This window comes from Thunnus maccoyii, chromosome 10 (genome assembly GCF_910596095.1).
Source record: "Thunnus maccoyii chromosome 10, fThuMac1.1, whole genome shotgun sequence".
Taxonomy (NCBI): Eukaryota; Metazoa; Chordata; class Actinopteri; order Scombriformes; family Scombridae; genus Thunnus; species Thunnus maccoyii.
In genome coordinates, this window is record NC_056542.1 from 7294175 (window position 1) to 7309148 (window position 14974).

The 14974-nt window shown below is 38.8% G+C and overlaps 1 long non-coding RNA gene and 1 pseudogene across 3 annotated transcripts; one reads left to right on the forward strand and one right to left on the reverse strand.

Moving 5' to 3' along the window:
* The first annotated feature begins 2143 nt into the window (after positions 1–2143).
* LOC121906189 lies at positions 2144–9440 on the forward strand. 3 transcript variants are annotated; one of them, XR_006098568.1, is made up of 5 exons: positions 2144–2213; positions 7953–8015; positions 8231–8309; positions 8776–8831; positions 8938–9440. It is a non-coding gene; the product is annotated as an uncharacterized LOC121906189 (long non-coding RNA). The 3 variants fall into 3 exon arrangements; XR_006098566.1 differs by having other exon boundaries at positions 8776–9440; XR_006098567.1 differs by lacking the exon at positions 8776–8831 and having other exon boundaries at positions 8869–9440.
* A 453-nt stretch (positions 9441–9893) lies between these two features.
* LOC121905394 lies at positions 9894–12524 on the reverse strand (annotated as a pseudogene).
* Positions 12525–14974: the final 2450 nt, after the last annotated feature.

Sequence of the window (14974 nt, forward strand, 5' to 3'; positions counted from 1 at the left end):
ATTGGACGGCCGTTTGTTGTCATGCCCAAACTATCTGATCTAAGATGGGAAGTAAAGGTAACTTTGCAAACAGAGTGTTGAAGATTGAAGCCCTGGCTTTTAGTCTTGAAGGAGGCATTTTTACATAGTTTCACCTCAAGTTTCGGAACTTTGACCATGTTTAATATAGACATCCGACATAATAACAGTAAATATAAGACACAAAATAACAAAAAGCATGTTATTTCCCGATTAATGTTTTTTTTTTACCACTAGCAGCACTTGATTGATGTTTTGATGCAAGTCCCTGTGTGTATCTTATGAAGGTGTTTGATTTGTGACACCTGTCCTATATAAATAGTATTCAGACGAGTGTTGTTCTTATCCTGAAGAAGATAGTTTGCTGAAATGTTCTTTATAAGTTGAAATAAATGCATCAGAGTTATATGTTTGCTGCTTTCTCATCCTCTTTTTTCTTGCATTTTGTGTATTACCAGCGTGGGCATGAGAACGAATATATATGCTACAAGCACAAAGTTAATGTGATTTCATTTTTTTAATGCGATTTCATTTCTGCACACTGCAGTATAGACAACTGCATGGGCCTAAACTTTTGGCCAGTCTGTCAACTGACAAACCCAAAAGCAATGTTTTAAAAGCAAAACACTCTCTTGCTATCTCTCCATTTCCATTTCTCTGCACATGAAAATTTGCCTAAGCCTGACCCGAATTAGTCGAGCCTGTTAGGTCTCGCCACACTCAGGTAACCTGTTGAGTCTCCTGATTTAGGAGCAGGGTGGTGCAACAAGAGTTAAGCTAGCTTGACGCAGTGTCCCCCGTGCGATGGTGCACACGCCATAAATGATGTCATTGAATCTTTCGCATAGAGTGAAATGAAGAATTATTACACAATATTATTTTATCTGTATATTTGTACAGTATCAAGCTTTAAATCAAGACTTTTTTTTTCTAATCATAATCGAGTTCTCTAAATATTTATGACCAATTTGAATGTGGAATTTTGCTCGTGCATTGATATATTTAAAAAGCACAATATTTGTGTGTATATTTAAGTTACATGTCATACTTTGAAGCTCAGAATCTCAGAACTGTACTCAGACGGGACCTTGAAAGTCTTTAGGATAATGACATTCTTCTGGTAACGCTTGTTGACTTCTTGCTTATTCCCAGAGTATTTTATTTGTATATTTTGTTTCAGAGAATACTGCAACGAACAACATGTTGAGCATAAACGCCTCTGTGCAGCTTGTGCGCCATCTGGGGAGGCCCGTGCCACGATGTCTTGCATGAATATAGGCAAGGCTTACGAGTCTTACAGATAAAATTATATATTTGGCAGCTTTAGATGCATCACTGAAACTTTCTGGAGTGAAGTGTTAGCTAGCTAGTTAGTTATGTAGCTTATATCAGATGTTAAAGTTAAATAGTATGTACAGTAGTAGTCGTGTGTTTGGGCCTTCCCAGATTTGAAAATAAATATCTTATGTAGGTTGTGGAGAAGCATATGTGGCTAAGTGTCTATAAACACAAAATACTATTTACTATGAAAACTCCACAGGGTAACAGTGAGAAAATCACTCTGACAACCACAGAAATTCAGGGCAAAACACTCCTGTGCTCAAATAACCATAAAATTGAGAATGAAGAAGAGTTTGTTTTTTCATTCCCAGAAAATACATTCATGAATGTAACTATTGTCCCTAATGAGCCACCGTATCTGATCCATAGAAACCTCTGATAAGGCAACTTTGTTAATCCAGTGGATTCTGTTTGAAAGAAATTAAGCATTTTCCAATTAGAAAACAACCATGTTAACCAAGTAAAGCGACTGGGCTGAAACTACCAGTTTACTATTTATAAGTTGCACTTATGAATTGATCAGATTCGCTTGGCAGATAAACAACAATGTGATCACACTATCATCTATAACCTGCTATTATTTCCCATCAGCTGAAGTTCTAGTCCTCAAAGAGATAATTACAGGTTCTGTTTTCACAGTAATTGTCAGTTCACTTAATTGTGTTTTGATATATTGGAGAATGTATAGCTTATTCCCACCTCCCCCCAATCCATCATGCATACATTAGCTTGTTTGTCTGTAGGATGCTTTATAGTTGATGCCCTTTGGGATTTGACCCCACTTTACGTTGACTGGCAGGTGTGTTCTGAGACAGAAGGAGTGGGAGGTTCGCCCCTGCAAGGCCCCAAGAAAGGTGTGTGTTTGTGTCTATATGTGTAGTCTGCTAGGTTTATGTTCCATATACAATGTGAGTAGCCGCTTACAGGTGAAATATGGTAATTTATCAGAGGAATTTTGTCAACAATGAAAACTTCAGTTAAAAGTTCTTATAGTATATTCAAAATTCAGTAAAAGTTGTTAGAGGTGTAAGACAGATAACATTCTGATTCTGCAGGTCTTTTACTGAATATCCAGCCAATTGTACTTATATACTTTGCTGCACCAAATCATGTCATAGTTGCCATTTTTTCTACGAGAGATAAACATGGATGACGAATATAAGGACAAACCAACATAGTGTCTCAGTAAGCCACCAAAACAGCGTCAGTGCTGCCATAGATTATCCAAGTCTCTTGAGCTCTCCTGAGGGATGAGCACTGCTCTTCCAAAAGATATTCCCACATCGGATGTTTTGATGATGGCAGAGCAGAGTGCCGTCTAACACGTCAGTCCAAAATCTCCCATAAGTATGTAGCTGGGTTGAGATATGATGACTGTGAAGGCCGCAGTATGATTCACATCATTTTTATACTCATCAAAACATCAGTGATCAGTCGTACCCTGCATGGAATCTGCATTCATTATGTTTATTCACTCATTTATTCAGGTTTTTCCTTTAATTTGTTACCTGTCTGTAGATATCAACAAACTGTTACCTTCTTAGCTTTAAAGGTTCAGTTTATTCATCCATAAAGGCATGGAAATCATAGTGTTCCCATCCTAATCAACCAACACTGATTACCAAAATGCAGTAAATAATACCCACGTGTAAACCATTGATAAAAACAACATGAAAATAAAAAATTCACTCTACCGTTTATGAAATGGCTTACCGAGCATCTTGTGTCATTTTTATGTACACTTTGCCGGTACAGTTATGTAGTAAGACAGTTAAAGAGCTTTTCTGTTACTTGGTCTCATACTGTAGTTGCAGTTTCAGCAGACAGCTGAATATGCTTAACTGTGAGTGAACGACTCATTTGTGTAACACCGCATGACTTAATTTATTTTTTTGCCCTTTTGAGAAATTAAAAACAAACAAACGTGTGACATATTTTGACGTTGTAAACTTGATATTTCTAGCATGTTTGTTAACTATTTCCTGTTCACATGTCCCGCAGACACGAAGCAACATTAGCATTCATTTGGACTCTCTTTGTAGCTCTGTTTTGTTCTCCACCCACTCCTGAGAAAAAACATCTGTCTCTTTAGCTGTTAAAGGCTCTAACATGTCGGTGTCAGACAGGTAGCATACAGTAGGTTTATTAGAACTTTTTTGCTTAGAAAAGCCACCTGATGTGGCTGCAAATGAGGTTGATGAAAGTGGTGAGAGTGAATCAAAACCTAATGAGCTGAAAGATGCTAAAACATCCCATAGAGCTGAGGAAAAACTGCAGATTTGGGTGATAATTCTCTACGGGATTGTCACTACGAATGACACTTCTTACATCACACATAGTAATTTGACCCATTGTTCATTGAAAATATTGATTAGTGCATCTTTAAAAAATACCAGCCACAAATCTCAATATATGTTTTTTAGCATTAAGTTATCCTTATCAACCTAGAAAGAAGAAAAATGATTGAACAGCCACCTGGACTGATTGTAGCTTCTCCTGAGTGCACTTTTTCAACTGAAATGTCTGCACTGTGTGTAAAAAAATACCACGTAGAATACAGTATATGACTTTACAGTAATACATCCTATTCCGCTGTATATGTACATATGAATCAGCCGTTTCACGTAGTCCACAAAAAGAACATGTAAAAAGCGTGGCGCTGGCCTCATTCAGTACAATAGGCCTTAATGCTGCATTTGAGAGAGGCCGTCGCCGCGTGCAGCCCAGAGAAAGCAGGCAAGACAGAGTAAACAGTTTGTTCCTGTGAACAGCTCGATGCCAATCAGCGATTAATGAGGCGATGCTGGAACCACCGGCTGAGAGAAGTTAAACTGAGCTGAATTAAGGAGCAATATCATCCCTCATGCAGGTGCTCGCCGAACGAATAACTGCTTTAATTACTGTTATTCAATCATTCGCTTTTTTCCCGCAGCATCCAAATACCACTCTGGTATTATCCCTTTTTCTTGTCAATTTACAAATGCCTATCACAGACATCCTACCTACATGTTTTGCTCATGACGCTAAAGCATATGTGACCCCACAGAAAGAAAAAAAAAAGAAAAAAGAAGCAGCTCCCAATCTTGAAGTGTGTATTGTAAAAGAAAGAAAAGCTCAATAGCAAGGCGCAGTTTGCAAAGTCCTCTGTTTGAATGGCTCCTTATCTTGGTTTACATACTCGGGGTGGAGAGGTTTGTTGGTGCCTTTGATGGGAAACATCTGTGTGTGATATGGGGGCTCGACAGGGATGGGGGAGGAAAAAAGTGGGCGTCTTTGCACCTGCTTCGGTACACTGCTCCACAATGCTTATTATTTCTGCTGGAGGTGTCTCACGTTATTTGTGCCGCCACATACTGTCAACACGAACAGTTTATACTGGTCACTGACGGTACAACACTTGTCAACTTTAATGGCATGTCTGTATAGCATTTCAGTGTCCAAGTCAGATCTCAGTGGTTTGACCAGGTTTGATGAAATTTTGGAAAAATATGATGTTTTAAACAGGTTTTAGGACATGATGAAGAAGTTCAGATTGATGTCTGATAGTACTAATACATACGATTTCTAAGATATTGATGATATGAACTAGCCAATATGAGTTATTGCATGTCAGTGTGGATGCATGAACTGCTAATTGTCAATACTTGTACTGATATTCTGCATGTTTGTTCACATAAAAAATGACCAGTTTTTCCCTAAACAGCTTTACTCTTGTCGGAAAGGGAAATCATCATTAAACCATAACTGAACACTGAAGCTGTCCACTGAATGTCAGATTGATCAAATTCTTTAAGGGTTAGCCGATCTGCAAAGTAGACGGAACCACCAAATCTGCATGGACTGGCACCAGTTTATCTTTCTGAACTACTCATTGCTATATTCTACCGCCAGACCCCTCAGATCTGCTGACCAATCACTGCTCTTGATTCAACGCTCCCTGTAGAAATACAGAAGTGATCGGGCATTTTCCATTGTTGGCCCTAAATTGTGGAACAGTTTGCCTCTCGTTATCAGATCTTCCCTCTCTCAATCGATATTTTTTAAAACTCATCTTTATACCCATATCTTTTCCTCAGCCTTTTAATAATCATCATGAAGACATAAATGGCCACACTCTGTTTTTATTTATTGATCTTTTTTTTCCTCTCTTTTATTGATTTCTTCTCTGTGCAATGCTGTTGTGGTTTTAGGATTTAATCCCATTTGTATGTATTTTATTCTACACTTTTATTCATTTTCTCTTGATCTTCATAACTATGTCTATGTCTTTTTATTTGACTGTAATTCTCACTCTCTGTAAAGCACTTTGGTCAAATCTCTATGAATAACACTATGAGTAAATGGACTTGACTTTAATGATGTGGGAAATGAAGGGGTTATTCAGATCTGCACTTGAGGCGTCCTGATATACAGATTTAATGTTTCCTGTCAGCCAATCAGAGGAAAGTATTATGCAAGCAACGGTATAGATTTGAATCTGAAGTGCTTGGCATTATAAAAAAAAGTGTGTAAACTCTATTTCTCTGTATTGTTAAGTTGACCTTTTACACATGAAGACAGAAATAATGCAGCCTGTACTCTCTGGGGAGAGCAGGGGAGGGCTGAGGCAGCTGGAGTACAATAGCGCTGTAGGATTTGAGTGGATTGACACAAAACAAACGAGGTGATTTCCCTCAGAGTCAGAGGAGGGATCTATCTCTGTAGAGCTGCACGCTGACAAATGTCAGTCCCTGGGGACGACAAATAAAGATGTTAGCGCTCCACAGGGAAACAAGCGGCTTCCCTCCTTTCATGTTACTAAACATAAGGCAGTTAAGAGAAAGCAGAGTTGAATGCGTATTCTACATTTGTTGAGTGCAGTGAGTGATTATATGTTTATAGGGTAAGAGTTGTGTCTAATATATATGATCACTACCTACACATACTACAGATTTTTTAGGGGAAACATCCTTGGTTGTACATCTTTGGGCAGCACTTCTAGAGACAGCATGTCAGCAAAAAAAGTTTGTTAGTGGTGGAAAAGTAAAATGCATCATTTCCAGTGGGATCTTTTAGAAAAACCTGCCATGCACTTGCAAAATTAATTGAATTTATTTGTTAAAAATTATTACTGTATTAAAGCTGTATTTTGTATGATATCTTCCCCAAACTGCCGCCAAAGGTAACTATTTAAAAAAGACATATGCACATTTCCAGGTCTATATTTTTTTTTCCTGGGCTGTACTGGAATATCTTTGCATGCTTTACAGTTTAAAAAAATCCTTATTCAGTTTATATTGGCTCTTTATGCCTTTTTTAAGGCCACACTCTGTCCTGATTGGTTAGCTTTTGTAAGTTACTTCACGGCTGACTTCTAGCCACTCGGGAGGCTACGTCAACAAACTGTAGTAATAGGATTTCACTACTTTTTCTCGTTCTTTACTCCAAATGTCAACTTCTCAAATGTTCACATGTTCGAGCTGATATCCTAGATATGCGAGTGGACAACGCAAACAACACATGGAAAAACCTTTTCGAAAAACGACAGCGCACAGACAGACAAGACAGAGCAGCACAGTGCAACAGCAGCGAGTTATTGAGACCATTAGGGGGAAAGTGAGAAATATGCACAAATCTATTATATTGTAATTTATTCTCATGCATGCTGTTCAGAGTAATCTCAGTCAGCGTCTCTCACTCTCCTCTCACGCCGTGCACACGCAGGCAGGAGTAAGAGTGAGTTACTATGGTTACGGGGACACTCTGTGTCTCTGTCGCTTTGAAACTTTCTTGCAATTCCCAATAATAGGTTTTTAGGTTAGTATGCCTATGCAAAATCATGAATGTACCTCAATGCTGAAATCTTGTAATATAACAAATTTTAAGTTAACATTATACAGGGTTGCCAACAGGCTCTAATCTTTCTCAAATTAATATCTAAAATCTCACACCAAATAAGAGACTCTGCTTCACCCCAACTGGCTCAAATCAGTGCAACTCTGAGCTCAGCACGCCAGGTTAGCCAAGGCTGTTTCTCAGGTGGAGCAGGGTTGGATGAGATGAAAAACATTTTGGACAGGGGGTAGGCCCCTCCAGGAGTGGTTTGTGAAACACTGACCCAGAAGAACAACAAAAGGCTTTTCACTACTATTGCAGACAGGCATCACAGTGATGAACAACAGTTATTATCTTACATCAAATGACATGGGAACCGAGAAAGAAACAAAAACAAAATGCAAAATACTTTCATTGTGGGAATTAAAATATTAGCCTAAAATAAGGGATGGTTGGATTGTGAAGAGATATTAGTGAAAATTGCATAATTAATTTAAAGTTATGCTATTAATGATCTTTTAGCAACATCAGGGAGCTGACAGAGCCGGCTGAAAAGTGCCCATTACTAGCCACTGATATCTTGTGTTCATTTCAGCTGACATTAGGCTATATGCCAAACAAAAGAAAAAGCAACAAGGCCAAGGGCAAAGGCCTATTGATTTTTTTCAAGAGGAAGACTAGTATAAGTGAACACCAAGCACTTTTATTGACAGTAATTAACTATTAGGATGCAACGCCTAGTGTAACGCTGTCCTCGTTATTATCAATTGTTCTATCAGGAGAGTGCAAGTACATGCAGGGAAGAGGCAGGAGGAAAGCCAGGTGGAGCTGCAGAGACTGAGGTGAGGAGACAGAACAGTGAAAATGGCTCATTGTTTGAAAATCCTGTCGTCATTCGCCTGAAAACAAAATTCAGTATCACCAGACAGTAACCATAAGCAGTTATGTTTATATGCTGATATCTTTGGCTCTAGGTAGACTTGCATTATAACATCTTGATAATTAACATTCAAGGCATCTCTGTGCTCATCAACATTGTTGCTTTCACTACATTCAGGAGGACCACAGAGCAGAGCAGGGAGAGTTAAGTAGGACAGGACAGGTTGAGATGCAGGTATTACAGGTGTAAGTGCAGGGTAAGTGGAACAGTTGAGGCTTCGGGCCTGTTCTTACACTATAGTTTAGTATGTATATAGTTAGAAGTATGATCAATCTAACTAATCTGAACTAGTGCAGGTGGCTGTTTCTTGACTTAATCCAAGAGGTTAGGTGGTGTAGAAATGCAGGAAATTTGTTTTAAATTAAAACATTTTTCAGGGGGAGGACCTCCAGAGCCCCCTGCCAATTATGTATCTTTTCAAGTTTGCTCCCCCATTTTAAAACATAACCAGGCGCCCATGCTGACATCATAACAGTATATATATATATATATATATATATACAAATGTAATATCTAACATAATGTACGGTGACATCAATAGATTGTAGAAAACATGCTCATGTTTGTCACCTCAGCCAGTCTGTAATGCTTTATAAGAAAGAAGCAGGTTTCTTTCACTCACTTATTTAGAAGTTTTACAAGTTTGTCTGTCTTATCTTTAGTTTGATTTGTCACTTCCTGTGGGTAGAAACACCAACAACACTAAAATGTAATTCAGGTAAATAAGAGAAATCATTTGTGTCTTTGCTGGTTAGGGATGTGATGCTCTCCTTTGCTGGAGCTCCACTTTGTGCTTCAGGCTGATAAGAGAGGTGTATTCACAGGTAACATCTTGCCAAGAGTGGCTTTAAGCGTCTATCAATACCTGATTGACACAGTCTGGATCCACTTGTTTCCTCCTGAGCTGGCATCAGAGTCTGTCACGTTGCTCTCTATGACGTGATCTGTCTTATTGAGACCCTGAGGGCTTCTCCTGTTGTCCTCCTGCCCGAAAACACAACCTCCCAGGTGGGCCGGCGGACACGCCCAGCTCCCTCACCGGGGTGTCACTGCAGCTCTGGGCAACAAAGCCCTCTGACTCCTTCATCCCCCAGAGAATTTCTCTCTCTCTCTGTCTGTCTCTCCTGCTCTCTTATGAAACAAATTATTTTCTGTTGCTGATGACTGAGGAACACAAGCCTGCTGTGTGAATGCGTTCTTGTGTGATTCACAGACAATCAATGCCTTCAGCTGTTGTTGTCGGTGCATGTTGTGTCTTAGCAACGTTCGTCTTCAGACATTTTTGCATTGTTGTTATTTTTCTATTGTTTATGGTCAATTTTGCAAATGAAAAATTGAAAACTGAAAAAACTATTTATTTGCTTTGTTTTGTAACTTTTTTTCTGATGATGGGTTGTGTGGTGAAAATAATTTTAAATGTACAATAAAGAGTCTTTGAATTTCCCTCAAATCACAAACGCTCCTCAGAAAATGTCATCTTTTGTTTAATGCTTGGCTGCGTGGTTTGATGGTCTGCACTTTAATTTAGAAAGTCTAGTCTATTCGGCAACACAGCTGAATCTTGTTTCATCAAACGCAGGTTTTGTCTCTAATATACTGAGAGAAAGTGTTTGGCAGAGCTCTCCATATACCCTGCACAACAATGACCAGATGCAGCTTAATAATAAATAGAAGGGTCTGTCAAAATTACCTTACTTTAATACTGTACTGTATGTGTTTGTCATTGTGTTGGATAGTTCAGATTTCTAAATGACTGCAGAAATAGTATGTGACAGTGAACCTAAGTTGTTTTTAAGCAGGTAGATTTGAATTTCAGAGCACTGAAGAATCTGCACAGTCTGCCCCAAAAAGGCCGGTTGAAGATAGTCGGCTGCCCGGAGGATTTAGGATTCAAATCTTTTTCCTCCTTGACCTCAAACTGGAGATGTAAGAAATATATCTAAAAAGCATTTTTGACATTTTCACAACTGGAAACTGACAAAACAGGAGGAAAGAGAGACACAGAGAAACAAAACAACAACAATAACAACAACAATAATAATAGAAATATGACTAAAACTCCGGGGAAGATGCCAAGTTAGTAACATGCATCAGTGGTACATGAATGCGTACAGATAGAGAAGCAAAGGAGGAGAAAGGAGCTCAGTGCATCATGGGAAGTCCCCCAGTAGTCTAGACGTATATCAACATAAGTAGGGGCTGGTCCAAGGCAAGCCTGGGCTGGCCCTAACTATAAGCTTTATCAAAAAAGAAACTCTTTAGCCTACTCTTAAATGTAGAGAGGGTGTCTGCCCCCCGGACCCAAACTGGAAGATGGTTCCACAGGAGAGGGGCCTGATAGTTGCTCTCCCATCCTACTTTTGGAGACTCTAGGAACCACAAGTAAGCCTTCGTTCTGGGAGCACAGTGTTCTACTGGGGTAATAGGGTACTATGAGCTCTTTAAGATATGATGGTACCTGGCCATTAAGGGCTTTGTAGTTGAGGTGAAGGATTTTAAATTCTAAAAGCTAAAATAGGAGAAATTTTATCTCTTTTTCTAGTTTTATGTCAGTACACATGCGGTAGCATTCTGGACCAGCTGAAGAGTCTTTAGAGACTTGTTAGGGCAGCCTGATAATAATGAAGTGCAATAATCCAGCCTAGAAGTAACAAATACATGGAGTAGTTTTTCTTCATCTTTTTGAGATAGGATGTGCCTGATTTTTGCAATGCTATGTAGGTGAAAAAAGGCAGTCCTTGCAATCTGTTTTATTTGGGAGTTGAAGTACATGTCCTGATCAAAGATAACTCCCAGAATCCTTACGGTGGTGCTGGAGGCCAGGGTAGTGCCATCCAGAGTAGCTATATCATTAGATAATGTGTTTCTTCGGTGTTTAGGGCCAAGCATGATAACTTCAAGTTTGTCTGAGTTTAGTAGCATAAAATTGCAGGTCTATATGTCCTTAAGGGATGCTTGGAGTTTAGTTAATTGATTAGTTTCATCAGACTTCATTGATGAATATAGTGGGATATCATCTGCATAACAATGAAAATGTATGTAGTGTTTCCTAATAAGATTACCTAGAGGAAGCATATATAAGGTGAATAGTATTGGTCCAAGTACAGAACCTTGCTGAACTCTGTGTCTAACATTGTTATGTAGAAAGTCACACAACTGATTGGTGACTGCTTTCTCAAGGACCTTAGAGAGAAAGGGAAGATTAGATATAGGTCTATAGTTGGCTAAAACACCTGGGTCAAGTATAGGCAAGCCATTACTACTGAGAGCTATAGGAACACATGGATCAATAGAGTTATGACTCTTTGTCTGCTGGCCAAAGTGCTGAAAAGGAACCTAGGGCTGTTCTTGTTCTCCTATTAATGATGAGTAATAGGCGGTTCTGGCATTACAGAGGGCCTTCCTATATGTTTTAAGACTATCTTGCCAGACTAAGCGAGATTCTTCCAGTTTGGTGGAACGCCAAATCCTTTCAAATTCCTGTCATGTTTGCTTTAATTTGTAGATTTGATAGTTCGTGGAGCTAACCACTTTTGTGTTATTATCTTCTTTTTTAGAGAGGCTATAGAGTCAAATGTCATTCACAGTGAGCCTGTGGCAATATCAACAAGATGATCAGTTTGGGAGGGATTAAAGTTAGCATAAGAGGCCTCTGTTGTATTGAAATATTGAGTTAAATGCTGATGGAATTGCTTTCTTAAATTCAGCTACAGCACTATCAAATAGACATCTGGTGAAGACATTTTTGTCTGATGGTGTATAGTCCAGTAATAGGAATTCAAAAGTTATGGTCTGATAAAATAGGATTTTGTGGAAAGACTATTAAATGTTCAATTTCGATGCCATATGCCAGAACAAGGTCGAAGTTGTGATTAAAACAGTGAGTAGGTTTATTTACACCCTAAGAGAAGCCAACTGAGTCTAATGAGATAAATGCAGTGCTAAGACTATCATTATCGATGTGCACATGAATATTTAAGTCACCTACTATAATTACTTTATCTGTAGTAAGGACTGCATTTGATAAAAACTCTGAGAATTCAGATAAAAATTCTGAGTCATTTGGGCCAGGAGAATGGTACACTATAACAAATAGAATCAGCTGTAAAGTTCTCCAAGTTTGGATGTGAAGACTAAGAACAAGGCTTTCGAATTAGTTATGACCAAGTTTAGATCTAGGGTTGATTAATAGGCTTGAGTTGAAAATGGCTGCAACTCCACCTCCTCGGTCGGTGTCTCGAGGAATGTGAGTATTAATATGACCGGGGGGAGTGGATTAATTTAAGCTAACATATTCTTCATGACACAGCCGGGTTTCAGTAAGACAAAATAAAGCAATATGATAATCTGAGATTAGATTGTTTACTAATACAGCTTTAGATGACAAAGATCTAAGGTTTAAGAGTCCACATTTAATTTTTTGTACTATTGCAGTGGTGGTGTTAATTTTTATTAGATTTTTATGTATAACTCCTTTTGTGATTTAACTGATTTAAGTGGTCGGGGGGGCAGACACAGGCAGTTTCTATGGGTTTTTGGGTGGTTGACTGCTCTAATGGAAGTGCAGAGAAGCGTGTAGGACTGCAACTCTGCTTCCTGGTCTCAACTCTGAGTTGCCATGCTTTTGGTCTGACAGAAACACCTCGTGGTGCTGAATTCAAATCAAAACCAAGACACAAAATACTTTATGATAATTTAACAGAGACAAACCTAAGTAGGAGCTGCCACACTGACAAGAAGTGAGAAACACACTTTCTGGATCCACTGACAGTAACCCTGCCTGAATTTACTGGGATATAAACATGTGTTACAGTTTAACTCCACAAAAACAGTTTCAGACTCTTTGCCAGGGAAGCAGTTGTGGGTTTGGTCTATTGGTGAAAATGCAGATTAAAGCTTTTGTTCTTTGGTTTCTAGCTCAGTGGCTCAGGGACATCTCCCATTCATTTTCATCAATAGTCAGTGAACTATCTCATATCACAAGCATATTGTAGATTTGGTGTTTTTTGTTAAGAATTATTTTTGATGAACGTTGCCCAGCATTTTCTAAAATTTGAAACCAATCCAGCCATACTCCTCAAAACAGAGACAGTCATTCTTTTTTTCCTTTCCTTTCTTCCTTCATTTTGTATTTTATTTTTCAACATCAATTTTTCTGACAATCATGTTACCAGAGGGAGGGAGATTAAGATTGAATGCACTAGATGTTTTTGCCTAAAAAGGAAAGAACAGAATAGAATAGAAACTTCATTGTCTGCATTTGTGGAAACATGTGTATGGCCTCACTGTTTTTATCCATGCTAGCAGCATAGCTCTAGGAATGACAATGTTGGTTGATTATATATCCTGACTTTGGTGGTCACCTGACTTTTTCTGCAGCAGCACCATGAGTTTGACATTTGTGGTTTTGAGTGAAATTTCTCAACAGCTATTGGAGGGATCGTCATGACATTTGGTTCAGAAATTCATGGATGAATTGTAATCCCTTAACCTTTCATCTAGCGCCATCGTCAAGATAAAAGTTGACTTTGTCCAAAACTTTGGTCTATCAACACATACTTTCAAACTAATGACATTAAATAAGTGTCAGAAAATGTTAACATCCTAACATGCTAAACTAAGATGGTGAACATGGTAAACAATATACCTGCTAAATATTAGCATGCTACCATTGTTATTGTGCAGGCACACAGAGCCACTATAGTGTAACTGTAAACTCTCAGTCTTGCTAAGCTTAAAACAAAGAACATTAGGCACATAAAACCTACACAAGACAATATCGGACATATTAAGATGCTTCACTGGTAAGCTCAGAGATACATATATTCATCAGGGAGATGACATTTAGACTTTTCTCGGCAGTCCTGGGCATCCTGCTGCACATCCCAGTGGGGAGCCTGTCAAATTGAAAAAGAGTATATGAAAGAAAGAGTATCTAGAATTTTTCATCTTCAGAAGAACATAAATATCAGTGCCGTCAATTTACTGACCATGATTACAGTCTTTGCCCATTTACATGGAATTGATGTACCAAGATGAAATGTTAAATGTCAAAACATTCTCAGTTAGACTGTTGCAAACAGTCTATTTACAGTACTTGCAAAGCCCCCTCATTTTCTCTTATACAGTCCTGGCGTTATGGGCGGGCCCTGGGGGGCCAGGCCCCCCCATCTAGGAATTTGGCCCTCCTAGGAGAAATCAGCATCAATGCTGTTTTAATGCATGAGCTTACCAGGGCTCAAGCCTTGGGCCAGATGACGTGAAAGGGCCCGCGAGCTCAGGGAAAAAAAAATATAATTCACAGGGAGGACAAAAAAACTTCTGCTTCGTTTGTATGTTTTTTTCGTCCGTTTGTCATGTCTGGATTAAGAGCAAAGTGAGACATCTGTCCTTGTGTTTAGTATCTTTGCTGCTCCTAAACGTAAACCGGAAGTGCGGTGTTTGTTCTGTCAGCAACAGTTGTTGCCTTTATACTTTTAGTTTCACTCCTTTTTAATCTTTCTGTTGCCTCTTTCTGTTTCTAAGAAGCTTGTTTAACCCTCTGAGCCTCAGTTCGCAGCAGTAACTAACTGTTATTCAGAGTTTTTGTCCGTCCAGCAGCTATTTGTCAGCGTGAGCAGGAAGTTTGAAAGCGGCTAGCTGAGGTAAGCATGCAAGTGTTCCGGTTTAACCACTGACTGTGTTAAGTGATGACTTTCAGCTGATTGTGTCGTGGTTGTCATGGTGACGGCAGCTGTTGAAAACATGAATAGAACATGTAGGTGTCCTCCTAAATGTCTTAAATTATCATATGTTCAACACAGTATATATTCATCTGGTCCTTTCTGTATTACATTATGTAAATTAAATGGTGTCACCAAC